Source organism: Cupressus sempervirens, chromosome 1, assembly GCF_028749045.1.
Source record: "Cupressus sempervirens isolate cs-2001-9-10 chromosome 1, ASM2874904v1, whole genome shotgun sequence".
Lineage (NCBI taxonomy): Eukaryota > Viridiplantae > Streptophyta > Pinopsida > Cupressales > Cupressaceae > Cupressus > Cupressus sempervirens.
Window position 1 is genome coordinate 298,858,956 of NC_143118.1, and position 14,651 is coordinate 298,873,606.

The following is a 14,651-nucleotide window of genomic DNA, read 5'->3' on the forward strand; positions in this document are numbered from 1 at the left end:
AAGATGAATAAAGATTCAAGAGAATCAATTAAATATGTTACACAAAGGATAGATGTTGGGATATACCTCCTTGTAATATTTGTGGCTTGAAACATCATTATTATAGGATATGTTAGAATAGAGGGTGTAATAAATATTTTATGGCAAGTTGCATCAAAATGGATTGTGGATGGAGCTATGGTCAAATTGGCAAAGAATTGTATCAAAGTTTTATTCAAGTACAAATGTTCAAGTGTAAGAAGGAATGCAACTACATTTGGAAACATATTAGTGTAAGTCATCAAAGAGGCAAAAGGTTATTTGTGAACCCTGTCACTGACATTTGTGATAGATGAAGCAAGATTATCAATGGATCATGTGAAAAGAGAAAATCCTTGGCAGCCAATTGCTTACAAAATGTTTGTAGAAATTAAAGGCTATAGCCTTAGAAGACACTATTCATCCATTACCAAATATGAAGATTATTGGAAAATAACATTTTGGCTTTAAGAAAAAGAAAGGATTTGGATTTGTATGCAACATTTGAGCTTGAAATTAGGGGGGAGTGTTGGAATGTGTAATCTCGCAATCAAATGAAATTTAAAAGCATAATAGAGGACTTTAGAAATTCTTGGATTACCAAATAGGGTTATGTAAAGTTCTAGAAATTATTTACGTTTAGATAGTTCTAAAAAAATCTATTTGTCCTATGTTGGCTAATTTAGATGTTTCTGAAAACAGTCCAAGACCTTTATAAAAGAGGCACAATGTGATGTTTTTTTATCAAGCAATGAAATGATTCTATAATTTCTATAAGTGCATGTAGTGTGTATTTTTAGTTTAATTATTATTGTGGATCCAATCCATCCACCCTCATTAGTTTGGTAACAGAGCCATTTGGACAAAATTTCTGATTAAAGAGGAAGCGATATTTTGGTGCTGGTAAATTGTGGAGGATTGATTTGTGTTATAGAAAAGACAATTATTTTGAAGTATACCACATAGGAAGTTTTTAGTAGCTGTGAGAAAAAGGAAAGAGGGCAAGTTGGAAAGAAAGAACATTATTGAGAACAACAGAAACATTGGAGGAATCAAAGTGTTTTTAAAGCACAAAATAAATGATAGAGGAAAGCACAAAAGGTATGCTCATTTCATTCTCATTAAAAGAAAAAAAGGTTATGACATGGAATCAAGTTTGATATTTAAGTTGTTTGGAGATTTAATTAAAAAATTATGGAAGTAAAAAAGCATTTAGATTTTTCTAGAAAGAATAAGGTGTGTCAAACTATTGATTTCAATGGGAAAAGCTACTAGAATTTAGAAAGAGAAGACATATGAAGATTATTGGAAAATAACATTTTGACATCACAAAAAAGAAAGAATTTGGATTTGTGTGCAACAAAATTTGAGGTTAAAATTAGGGTGGAGTGTTGGAATGTGCAATTTCTTAGTCAAATGAAATGTAAAATTATAATAGAGGATTTTAGAAATTCTTGGATTATCGAATATGGTTAGGTAAGGTTCTAGAGATTATTTATGTTGAGATAGTTCTAGAAAAATCTATTTGTCCTATGTTGGCTAATTTATGTCTTTTTAGAAATAATCAAATACCTCTATAAAAGAGATACAGTGTAATGTTTTTAGATCAGGTAATGAAATGATTCTATAATTTCTTTAAGTATCTGTAGTGTGTATTTTGTATTTAGTTATTATTGTGGATCCAATCCATCCACCCCATCACTTATGCCATGTGATTTCATCCATGGGTAGGCTTAATCAAAGAAGAGTTAAGAAATGCTAACTTTTAGCCAAGGTGTTAGTGGTAGGGTGTGTGGTGTTAGAGGTCCTTTGTTTAATGTGTTGACCAATGATGTTAGATTCATTCGTACAAGAGTCATTCTATGGAATGTTAGGAGCATGCCTATTAGTTATTTGAACATATCCTACATTGACCATGTGAACCAACGTGACATGTTTGATGGTTTTGGTGGTTGTCAAGAGTTAGATAGAGCCCACCTTTCATGTGAGTAGTATGCATAGGAATTGGAGATAGAGGATTATGTGGGTGACAATCTAAAGGCTCAGGGGTGTGAGTGGTGTGGCCAAGCCCACTACCTACTATGGGTGCCTCTCTTTGACAACAGTGAGTATGATTTGAGGATTTATCAAGATGGAAGGGTCTATCAACATCCATGACATCATTTTTGGCTATATAGTTATGTTCAGTATGAGATTTTGTATTATTGTATTTGAATAGAGTATTGGGATCTCTATTTTGATTTATATTTGAATCTAAAATTGTATCAAGACTATGATGAAAAGAACTATTATGTTGATTTCCAAACTGATAACTATGGTTCCACATACATGTAGAAGAAGAGGATAGAGGAACAAGAGATAAAACTAAGGTGGGAGATAAGATATTTGGAGAAATAGTATTCTAAGTTTTACCAGTATTAATATTATTATCAAAAATAGAAAAAAGGGGCATATTCACATACCAATTTTTCTTCCATATGTAATGCTAGAAATACCTTCTCATTGTAGACTACATCTCTTCTCTTGATTAACTTAATTTCAATTAGATCCCAAATTTTAAAACCAAGTGGATCTTCTCCATAACCTACAAAGATCCCTCTTTTTAATTTTGGATTAAACTTCACTCTTTTCTCCTTCAAAACATGTACATAAGCTTCACAACCAAACACCTGGATGTGAGAATATGAGATTTGCTTTCCCAACCACTCTTCCTCTAGCATGGAAAAATCCAACCAAGAAGAGGGTCTTTGATTGATTAAGTATACTATTGTATTGCAAGCCTCTACCCAAAACTCTTTTCCCAAACTAGCATTAGAGAGCATACAATGAGATCTCTCAAGGATTGTTCTATTCATCTTTTCCATTGTTCTATTTTCTTGTAGAGTGAATGGAACAATCTTGATCCTATGAATGCCATTATTGGCACAAAATAAATCAAAATCCAATGAAGAAAATTCTCCTCCATTATCCATTTGCAAGCACTTTATTTTGTGACCAATATGATTCTCAACTAAAGCTTTAAAAACATTAAACTTTCTTCAAAGATCAGATTTCATATATAACATGTAAACCATACCTTACTTGTGAAATCATGAAGGAAAGTGATAAATTAGTTTTCTCCTCCAATGGATCTTACCTCAGTGGGTCCAAACACATTGGAATAGACCAAAGCTAAGGGAATGCATTTCTTTCCATGCCCAACTCTCACAGGGCTGACCCACTTTTGTTTTCCATAAAGACAATGTGGACAAAATTGTAAGTCAACTAATTTAGCCTTGGTAATTGCTTCCTTTGATGCATAACAACAAATCCCTTTTTACTCATGTGACCAAGCCTTTGATGCCACAATTCAAAATTACTATCTACAATTATCATGACGGGCCCCACTTCACTGATATTTTCTACAATATATAAACTCCCAATCTCTTCTCCTTTTGCAACTAACATGGATTTTTTTGTGACTTTCCATGAGTCAGTTAGAGAAGTGATAAAACATTTTGCATATAGTTGGCTTACAAAAATCAAATCTCTCTTTAGTTGTGGAACATGATACACATCTTTTAATAGCCATTTAACACCTCCTTTCAAACACAATAAAATTTCTCCTTTGCCTACCATTTCCCATGCCTTATTATCAACATGGAGAGGTATGAAATGACATGCTAGAACCCAAAACCCAAGAGGTTGAAGTTGTCTTGTTTATAGATAAAATCAATACACCATTATCTTTTTCATAGTTTATATTGGCTTCACTTTCCTACACACATTCTTATGTTCTTTTATAACCTCTAAAATGTATAGAAGTTGATGAAAGTCAACTTCACAGTTCACCAGGATCACCTACATGCAATTAACATGTCGAAGGGAAACCAAAGAAGGAAGAGGTGGAGCTTGGAAAAACACTAAACGGACCAAGAGAGAACATATTGCATACAAAGAAAAATGTATTGCTACTGAAAATGAGATGAGAAAATACAATGAGAGAGCCCAAATATAAAGGCCTCAAGGAAGCTTGTAGAAGAAGCTAGAAAGTGTTAGAAGATAAGGTTGGCAACTAAGCATACATCGACAAAAAGGTGGAATATCCTAGATGGGAACAAACTCCCGTGTTGTCAAAAACTCATCAACTACAACTATTAATTAAATGCATTAGACTAAGTAAACTTAAGTAAAAGAATAAATAAATAATAAATGATTATTTACTCTAACACCACCCCTTAAGTGCAACATAGGGGAATGCCTTAAGCTCACAAAAACTAAGATTAAATGTAGAATGGGTCTTGGCAACAAGGCCATGTTAAGTACCCTTGTACAATGCAAATAAATGCAACCTTGAAAATGGGGAAAGTGACAAAACCTCATCGAAACCGCCCCCCGCCCCCCCCCCCCCCCCCCAAAAACAAAAGGAGAGGTAAGAAACTAGTGAAGGACTAAAGAAGCCTCCAACTAGAAGAATTTCCTAGAAAATAGGAACAAGGAGTGACCATGAAGAGCATCATTGAAACATGAAGAAGCTGCAAATTTTGTCATAAAAAAAAAACTACTAATCTGAAGAACCTTCATGGAAGAAGAAGGAATGAACCAAGCGTGTCTATATGGTAGATGATCCATCTCACCAAAATGCATAAGTAGCCAGCCAATGCAATTGCCTAGTATATAGGATCAGGTATTGAATACATAGTTTACACTATCAAACCATTGAACCAAGGAATCATTAGGATAATAGAATAACCCCCCCTTAATGCAAATGGGGTGAGATGACAAGAAACTAAAAGGTGAGCCAAAATCCTCTACAGAAGGAACCAAGAATGATGAGAGAGTTAAAGAGGTACAAACACCTATAAAGACATGGTCATACTGATTTTGCATAAGGGAAAAAAAATGGAAGAGGGCACACAAATAGAAACAACTATCCCCCCTATGGTGCTTTATAAATTAGTGCAAGTACAACTACCTCAAAACAATGTTCATGAACCCAAAATGAAAGAGTGGCACTTTTATGTTAGTGTGTTTACTTAAATATGCTTACAAATGATAGCTACAATGATCAAAAATGAAAAAATATGATATAAAAGATAATACAACCCAAAACAAAAGATCCCATGCCATGAAAATGATCCTCAAACCTAGAACACCCAAGATATCCACCACTAGGGAAAAAAAGCCAAAAATATGATAGAAAGAGCATGGGGCATAATTTGAAGAAAATGATAGCATTTCTAAAAAGATGACAAAACTAACTTTCCAAAAATATAACATTTTCAAAAAATGAAGATTGGATACAAAAGATATGCTTGTCAGAGTGAAAAATAGAACTTTTGACTTTGACTACAAAAAATAGTAATAAAACTATATCAAAACCTTAAAATACCTATAGCAATGTCTTTGTCTCTAAACCAGCTTTTTGATGCTATTTTTAGATCTAAAAAATACCTCCATATGCTCAAGTTATGGCCAAAAAACCACGAGTAGGTCAAGAAAGGACTTGGAGTGTTGGCAAGGGTGTTGATCCAAGGTGACATCATGCTAACATCAGCAAAACAAGTGCATAAATTTGACAGCCCAGGGGTTGTCATAGAAAAAAAGGGGGATGCAATGTTGCAAGTTGTTGAGGTGGTAGGTAATGTGGCGGGGACCATGTGGCAGATGCCAACATGGCACTCATGCCATGTGTCACCTAATGCATGTTGCCAAGTGTTGCTGAATGGCCAAAAATATCCAACAGTATAGAAGTAGTAGCGGGGCTATAGGTGGGTGGTGGCTGCTAGCAACAATGGCTACAGTGGTTGCTCTACTTATGGTGCCACGGTGGAGGAGGTGGATGGGTGGAGCCGGGGTGGCTGCTAAGTAGTGGCCACTGGTGGGTGTTTCCATGGTGGCTCCATGGTGCTACTACCAATGGTGGTGGCATGTGGGAGGCACAATGGTGACTGCTGGGTGATGCTGCCGAAAAACCTTTTTTTAATTAATTTTTCATTCGTATGGTTGTACTATCCTCCCAGGGGGCAAAATATTTTTCCAAGACACTCGAAAGCCAAAATTGAAAATTTTTATATGAATTTTGACTACAACTGGCCTTTCAAACTCAATGGCAGCATCTATTTAGGCCCAAAGTGCTCCAAAAGAAAATGCTCTTCCCCTAGATTGAAGAAAAAAATACAAACAAACTAGGGTTTATGTCTCCAAATCACGACTTCAAAAAAACCTTCAACTAAGAAGTAGTAGGGAGGCTCTGATACCATGTAGAAGTTAATGAAAGCCAATTTCATAGCTCACCAAGATCACCTACATGGAAAAAAACCTCTCAAAGGGAAATCAAAGAAGGAAGAGGTGGAGCTTGGGAGAACACATAACGGACTGAGAGAGAAGATATTGCATACAAAAAAAAATGTATTTGCTATTGAAAATGAGATGAGAAAATATAATGAGAGAGCCTGAATATAAAGGCCTCAAGGAAGATTGTAGAACAAGCTAGACATTGCTAGAAGATAAGGTTGACAACTAAGTATACGTCCACAAAAAGGTGGAATATCCTAGATGGGAACAAACTCCCGTGTTGTCAACAACTCATCAACTACAACTATTAAATAAATGCATTAACCTAAGTACAGTTAAGTAAAAGAATAAATAATTAATAAATAATTATTTACTCTAACACAATCTTTCTTTATGTGATATTTTTTGCCACAAAACCAATAATCTCCTCACTTCCTTTCTTTTTGTTTGACTTTGAGTGCCCAGCTGATTTTAATCCTCAATGATGATTGGTTCTCCCCCTATAGTGTTTTCTTCCTCTAGTTTTGGTGTTGACCTTTGTCAAGGCTTCAATGGATGAGGATTATTTGTCTCTTCTTCTCAAATCCTCACTAAGTGGAGTGCCTAGTACTTCATCATATACCGAATTTCTCTTTGAGGAATTAGAAGTCCTAACTATTGTAACAATTGGATCCCAAGTGTTAGGTAAGAAAAAAAACAAGATGATAGCTTTATATTTGTCATCTTTAGTCATTCCAATCGAGGTTTCTTGACATAATAAAGTGTTCAAATCATTTATATGATTTAAAATCACAATCCCATCATTTTAAGTTTGTAGTAATTCTTAATAATAAATATTTTATTTGTAGTTGATGTTGATTCATACAATGAATTTTATCCATAACTCTAAAAAATATTTTTACCATCACCTTCTCATCAATGCTTAATCAATCTTCATATGTCATTGCAGTTGATTTCTTAGTTTTTCTTCTAGTTGTAATTGACAAATATTGCTTGACTAGGAACAAATGCATTTGAACTTTCCACAAACTAAAATTCTATCCTAAAAATTTATGCACTCGTAAATCTTCCATGACTCTAGATTTTCAAACAATGAAATTGATCCTAATGAATATGCCAAGTTCTAATGCCAATTGTAAAGTTTTCTGAAAGTACGAATTGAATGAACAAAACAACAAGAAGGAAGAAAAAAATAAACACAAATTTATCATGGTTTGCCAAAAATTGTGGCTATGTCCACATTGCAAGGAAGATCTCTTATTAACATCAAAGACTAGTTTTCTCATGATAGTTCTAGTTTCAACTCTTTGAATAGAATATCTTGAATAATCCTCGAATAAAAATATATATATAGAGAGAGAGAGAGACTCAAAATAATCAAAGATTCATTAAAAGTTGTAGAGAAAGAATAATAATATAAGAAAAATAAATGAAAGATCAATAGACTTTACATATACACCCACTAAGATGGAAACTCTAAAGAAATAAATGTCAGTAGTGTTAATCTCTTCTTAATATGTATGCAACATGTCAAGGAAGCCACACTTTCAAAGCCTAGTGGAAATGCGATATTTCAACACTAAGACAAATTTAATGACCAATACTAATCTCCTTCCTAATTTCTCAAAATTGATTGATATTATTCTTATGACTATCATCACCGTCACCCATTTATATGCACCCCCCTTCTTGTTGGTGCCTAGAAGAATGAAGTATGTCGATAGAGAACATAGGTCAACCCATCCTAGGGAATGGTCAAAGAAAAGATATCCATGATGTCATGAAATCCCTAGTCTCCTCTAATAATAAAGTAAAAGTTTACTCATGTCTAGGATTTATTTTAGAATGGATAGATCCTATGATGCCCTCCAAAATGGGCTCTCCCACATCCTTGAATTAGGATTTCAAGCATCTGGACAAAAGTGTGTTGTGGATGAAAATCCATGAGTGTATCAAAACCCCACTCTTTATGTTTTTAGCAGTACAATTCAATGCATGCAAATGAATGGTCAACAAGAATAAATCCTCATCTTCCTTCAAATAGTTGAAAATAATGGAGAATAATGTTTTATATTGCAAGGAATTTCTCCCTATTAGGAATAAGGTGTCTCAGCCTTGTATAATTCCTATTCTTATTATTATTTGTTTTGTAAATGTATTTTTGCAAATAATATGTAAATGTGAGTGTACATGTCCAGTTGGCATGTTGATCACTTACATATGTCGCCATCTTGAAGTGTGTGAAGGAGATCATGGCTGAAATGGTTATGACATATTCCTATGATATGTAAGAGCTATTTAAGGAATGAGCTATGACAGGTGTAAGAGCATCTTATGACATGGGGCTTATTTGGGTGCCCAAGAATGAGTGGTTGGTGTGTGTAAGAGAATATGCCAAAAATAGGTTGGTATGACGGATTCCCTTACACTTATCTTGTGACTGCTATTTTTGGCAGATTCTATGACAAGTTGTCATTGCCTATTCAAGGGATGGACGCCCTTTTCTTGGTATTGCATGTACATGTGGCATTGTGCATGGTTCTTGGTGGTTGAACCATGAAAAATGCCCAACTCCTTTGTGGGCATTTTTTTGGGTCTTAAGATGTTCATAAAATTAGTATTGCATGCAAGAGAGAGGAAGAGGAAAGTGTGCAGGTACTGAGGTGCTGCTGGAGTCTTCTATTGTTGCTGTTAAACTTGCATTGCAAGTGTATTGTAACCTTGTGTTGAAGATAATATGTTATGTAGGTTTTGAAGGAGTGGGGTTGTTTTACTAAAAGGTTTTTGCCCATTGGAAAATCTTTGTGTTATGTGTTTCTTTCTCTATCTATTTTCTGTATGCATGGTTGGCTGCAATATTGTTGTTTATATGATATTGAATTTACAAGTGTAAAATTTTTAAAAGGATTTGCACCATACTTTTCTTAAGATATTAGTGTAGGAAGTTGTTTCCACACTTGAGTTTCCTTACAAGTGGTATCAGAGCTTGATCAACTTTTGATCCTAGTTGTTGGGTAGGGTTTTTTGAGCTAATCTCAAGTTGAGTGGGAGTCTTGTGCAGAGAATCCTAAATTTTATTTGCAGATTGATATGGTGAGTTCATCATATGGAAGAATGGAGGTGGAGAAATTTAATGGCACTAATTTTGAGTTGTGGAAACTCAAGATGGAAGACATGTTGGAAGATTGTGACCTATGGGAAGCAACTTCAAGTGCTACAAGACCAACAACTATAGCTCAAGAAAATTGGGATATCAAAGACCGTAAAGCTAAGGGTCTCATAAGACTCTGTTTATTTGATGCAATTCTTCTAAATGTTCTAGATGAGAAAACTGCATATAGTTTGTGGACATGACTTGGGCTTGTGTATCAGACCAAATATTTGGTGAACAAGTTGTTCCTGAGGAAGAAGTTGTACTCTCTACAAATGGAGGAAGGTGGATCCTTAACGGATCATTTAAATGCATTTAATCTGCTAGTTGCATAGTTGACATCAGCCGATGTCAAGTTAGAGGAGGAGGATCATTGCTACACACTTTTATGTTCTTTACCAGATTCATGGGACCATCTTGCGATGGCTCTCGAAAGCATGTTAGTCACTTTCAAAATGGATGATGTGGTGTCTTCGCTGCTATCAAAAGAGATGCAAAGAAAGGCTTTCGTTTCGAAAAAAGATGCCCTTGATATTCGTGGGAGATCCACAAAAAGAGGGAAGAAAAATGACATTAAGTCTAAAAATAAGGGTAGATCCAAATCTCGTGGGAAGTCAAAGACTTTCAATAAGTCCAAGGCAAAATATTGGAACTGTGATAAACCTGGGCACTTTCATAAAGATTGAAAAGAGCCAAAGAACAACAAGAAAGGTTTAGATTCAGCATCAGAAAGATATCAAGAAGATGGTGATGCATTCATCTTAGCTTTGGTAGCCCATGCATCTGATGATGTGTGGTTAGTTGACTTGGGTGCATCTTTTCACATGACCTCTCATCGAAACTAGTTCTCAAAATATGAAGATTTCGATGGTGGAAAGGTGTAGTTGGGTGATGATTCTCACCTAAAGATAGTTCGATGCGGAAGGGTCACTATCAAATTTTTTGATGGACGAGTAAAAGAAATCAATGGAGTTATGCACATTCCAGGTTTGGCATGAAACCTATTATCTTTAAATGTGTTGAATGATGTAGGTGTGGAAGTTGTTTTTTTGAAAGAAGGATGCAAGATGATGAGAGGATCGATAGTGCTTGCAAGGGGTACTAGGAGAGGTACCTTATTTTAGCTAGATGCATGTATTCCTCTATGTAATAGTTCTTCATCCTTGCCATCTAAATGAGCAGTGAAGAATTCTGTGGTTATTGGTTCTGATGGCAATGCAAACACTTTGGAAGGTAAGCTTCCTAAAAAAAAGACAATGTTGTGGCATATGAGATTTGATCACATTGGTGAAAAGTGTCTCAAAACCATAAAAAATAAATATCTCATTGAGGGGTTAAATGATTGCAATCTCAAGTTCAACTTCTATGATCATTGTATCTATGGTAAACAAAATCATATTTAGTTTTACTCTAGTTCTCACAAATCTTTTGATGTTTTGAATCTTATTCATTCTGATGTATTTGGTCCTGTAAAAGTTCCTTCAATCTCCAAGTTTGTATTTTTTGTATCTTTCATAGATGATTACAGTAGAAGGACATGGATTTATTTCCTTAAAAGCAAGACACAAGTCTTTAGTCAATTCAAGGAATTTAAAGCCCTTGTAGAGAATCAAACTAGTAAGAAGATTAAGTGTGTGAGAACTGACAATGGTGGTGAGTTTTGCTCAGCAGAGTTTGAATAGTTTTGTAAATAATGAGGCATCGAGAGGCAGAAGACAACTCCTTATACCCCACAAAAAAATAGAGTTGTAGAAAGAATGAATAGGAAACTGATGGAGAAGGCTAGGAGTATGCTTAGTGGAGCTAGTCTTGAACAAAAGTTTTGGGCTGAAGCTGTGGCCACTGCTTGCTATCTAGTTAACAAATCTCCTACATCAGCCCTTGTTGGTAAGAAACCCATGGAGGTGTGGTCTAGTAAGAAGCCTTCAATAAGACATCTTGATGTTTTTGGTTGTGAATCTTATGCACATGTTCCAAAGGAGAAAAGATCTAAGTTGGAAAAAAAAGCTATGAAATGTATTTTCATTGAATATAGTGATGGTGTGAAAAGGTACAAGCTTTGGGATCCTATGGCTTGTAAGGTGTTTTATAGCAAAAATGTTATTTTTAGAGAGCTAACATATTCTCCTATTGTGCTACAACCAGATGAAAAAGAAAAGAAAGAAGATATTATTTAGTTTCCTCCTACCCCTGAAAAGACTGAATAGAAAGACCATGTTGGGTCTAATGATGAGGAGAGATCTAGTAGCTCTGATAGTTTAGAAGAAGAAGAGGAAGAACAACCTCAACATTAGCCCTTGAGGAGATCCACGAGAGAAAGAAAGCAACCAGAATAGTTTGGTTATTCTATGTTAGATTCCAGTTGTGCTTTTGCTTTGATTACTAACACTGATGAGCCTAGATTTGTGAAGGAGGCTTTGGGCATGGATGATGCAAGTTCCTAGATTAAGGATATGGATGATGAGATGGCTTCATTAGAGAAAAGAAATACATGGGACCTTGTACCTTTGCCTAAAGGACAAAAACCTTTTGGTAGTAAATGGGTGTTCAAGACAAAATTCTGTATAGATGGCAGTGTTGAAAGGTACAAAGCTAGATTGGTTGTGAAGGGGTATTCACAGGTAGAGGGAATAGATTATGGTGAAATATTCTCTCCTATTACAAAGTTGACATCAATTCAATTTCTGTTATCTCTTGCTGCATCATATGATTTAGAGATAGAACAGATGGATGTGAAGACATCTTTCCTTCATGGTGATTTCGAGGAAGAAATTTATATGTCACAACCTAAGCACTACATTGTTAAAGGTAAAGAATCTTGGATTTGTAGGTTAAAAAAGTCTTTATATGGTTTGAAGCAATCTCCTAGGATGTGGTACCTTAAGTTTGATGCCTTTGTGTTGTCAATTGGATTTGTAAGATCAAAATCAGATCATTGTATTTACTTCAGAGTTCAAGATGATCGCCTTCTTATTGTTACATTATATGTTTATGATATGTTGCTATTTGGGAAGGGTAAGGGTATGATTTCTAATTTTAAATCTCAGTTGTTAGCACAGTTTGAGATGAAAGATCTTGGGGCAGCAAGGTACATCTTGGGTATGGAAATTAGTAGAGACGGGTCTAACAAAAAACTTTGGTTGAGTCAGAGTAAGTATGTGAAGTCTGTGTTGGACAGGTTTAGCATGGTAGATTGTAGACCTTTGTGTGTTCCTGTTTTTGTGTGAACAAAGTTATCTATACAAGATTTTCCAAAGTCTCCTAGTGAGATGGAGGACATGAGTAGAGTACCTTATGCTAGTGTAGTTGGCAATCTTATGTGTGCTATGGTCTATACTAGACTAGACATTGCCCAAGCAGTGGGAGTTCTGGGCAGGTTTATGGCTAATTCTGGATGGGTACATTGGGATGCAGTTAAGAAAGTATTTAGATATTTGAGGGGTACATTAGATTACTCCATATGTTATCATGGTAACTCTTTTGGAGCTCCGCATTCAATTTGTATTCATGGATTTATGGATTCAGATTGGGTAGGTGATATTGATAGTAGGAGATCGACTAGTGGTTATGTGTTCACTATGTTTGGTGGTGCCATCAGCTGGATGAGTAAGTGACAACCTGTCGTTGGTTTGTCCACTACATAACCTGAGTACATGGCTACTACTCATGCTTGTAAGGAAGCCATTTGGCTTAGCAGAGTATGTTCTGATATTGGTGTTGATGCAGGAAATATTATTATTTTGTGTGATAGTCAGAGTGCTATTTGCCTTGCAAAGAATCCAACTTTTCATGCCAAAACAAAGCACATTGATGTACAGTTTCACTTTGTGAGAGATATGGTGAAAGATGGAAAGGTAAATTTTGAGAAGGTGGATACACAAAGAATGTTGTAGATGCATTGACAAAACCAGTGGGCACAGAGAAGTTCAGATGGTATTTGGAGTCTATGGGCCTTTTGGCCTATAGTGGTTAGTTCCTGTTATATTCCTATTACTCTTACAAGGTGTTCGACAAGTGGGAGAATGTTGGGAATAAGGTGTCTCAACCTTGTATAATTCCTATTATTATTATTATTTGTTTTGTAAATGTATTTTTGAAAATAATATGTAAATTTGAGTGTACATGTCCAGTTGGCATGTTGATCACTTACATGTGTCGACATCTTGAAGTGTGTGAAGAAGATCATGGCTAAAATGGTTATGACGAATTCCTATGATGTGTAAGAGTTATTTAAGGAATGAGCTATGACAGGTGTAAGAGCATCTTATGACATGGGGCTTATTTGGGTGCCCAAGAATGAGTGGTTGGTGTGTGTAAGAGAATATGCCAAAAATAGGTTGGTATGATGGATTCCCTTACACTTCTCTTGCGACTGCTATTTTTGGCAAATTCTATGACAAGCTGTCATTTCCTATTCAAGGGATGGACACCCTTTTCTTGGTATTGCATGTACATGTGGCATTGTGCATGGTTCTTGGTGGTTGAGCCATGAAAAATTCCCAACTCCTTTGTGGGCATTTTTTTGGGTCTTAAGATGTTCATAAAAGTAGTATTGCATGGAAGAGAGAGGAACAAGAGAGTGTACAAGTACTGAGGTGCTACTGGAGTCTTCTATTGTTGTTGTTAAACTTGCATTGCAAGTGTATTGTAACCTTTTGTTGAAGATAATACATTGTGCAGGTTGTGAAGGGGTGGGGTTGTTTTATCGAAAGGTTTTTCCCCACCGAAAAATCTTTGTGTTATGTGTTTCTTTCTCTATCTATTTTCTATATGCATGGTTGGCTGCAATATTGTTGCTTATATTATATCGAATTTGCAAGTGTAAAATTTTTAAAAGGATTTGCACCATACATTCCTTAAGAGATTAGTGTAGGAAGCTATTTTCGTACCTGAGTTTCCTTACACTCCCATGGGTGGAAATCCATGGTCTCACCAAAATTGCATGGTCAACACAATACAGACTATGTTTTTACCCCTATTGCAGATTTTCTCCTTAATAGATAAAAAAAATTCCATCTCCCACAAAATCTCATTCTCTTCAAATATTGGGAAAAATTCATGAAATTTTTATAAATTTTGTCCTCAATTGTGTAATTGAGGGTGATGGAAAATTCATCCCTAAGGGGTCTAGGATGTACTATTTGCAAAATTTTCCAAATTCAGAGAAAACTCAAAACTGAAACAAGTAAGAAAATTAAGAGCTTTG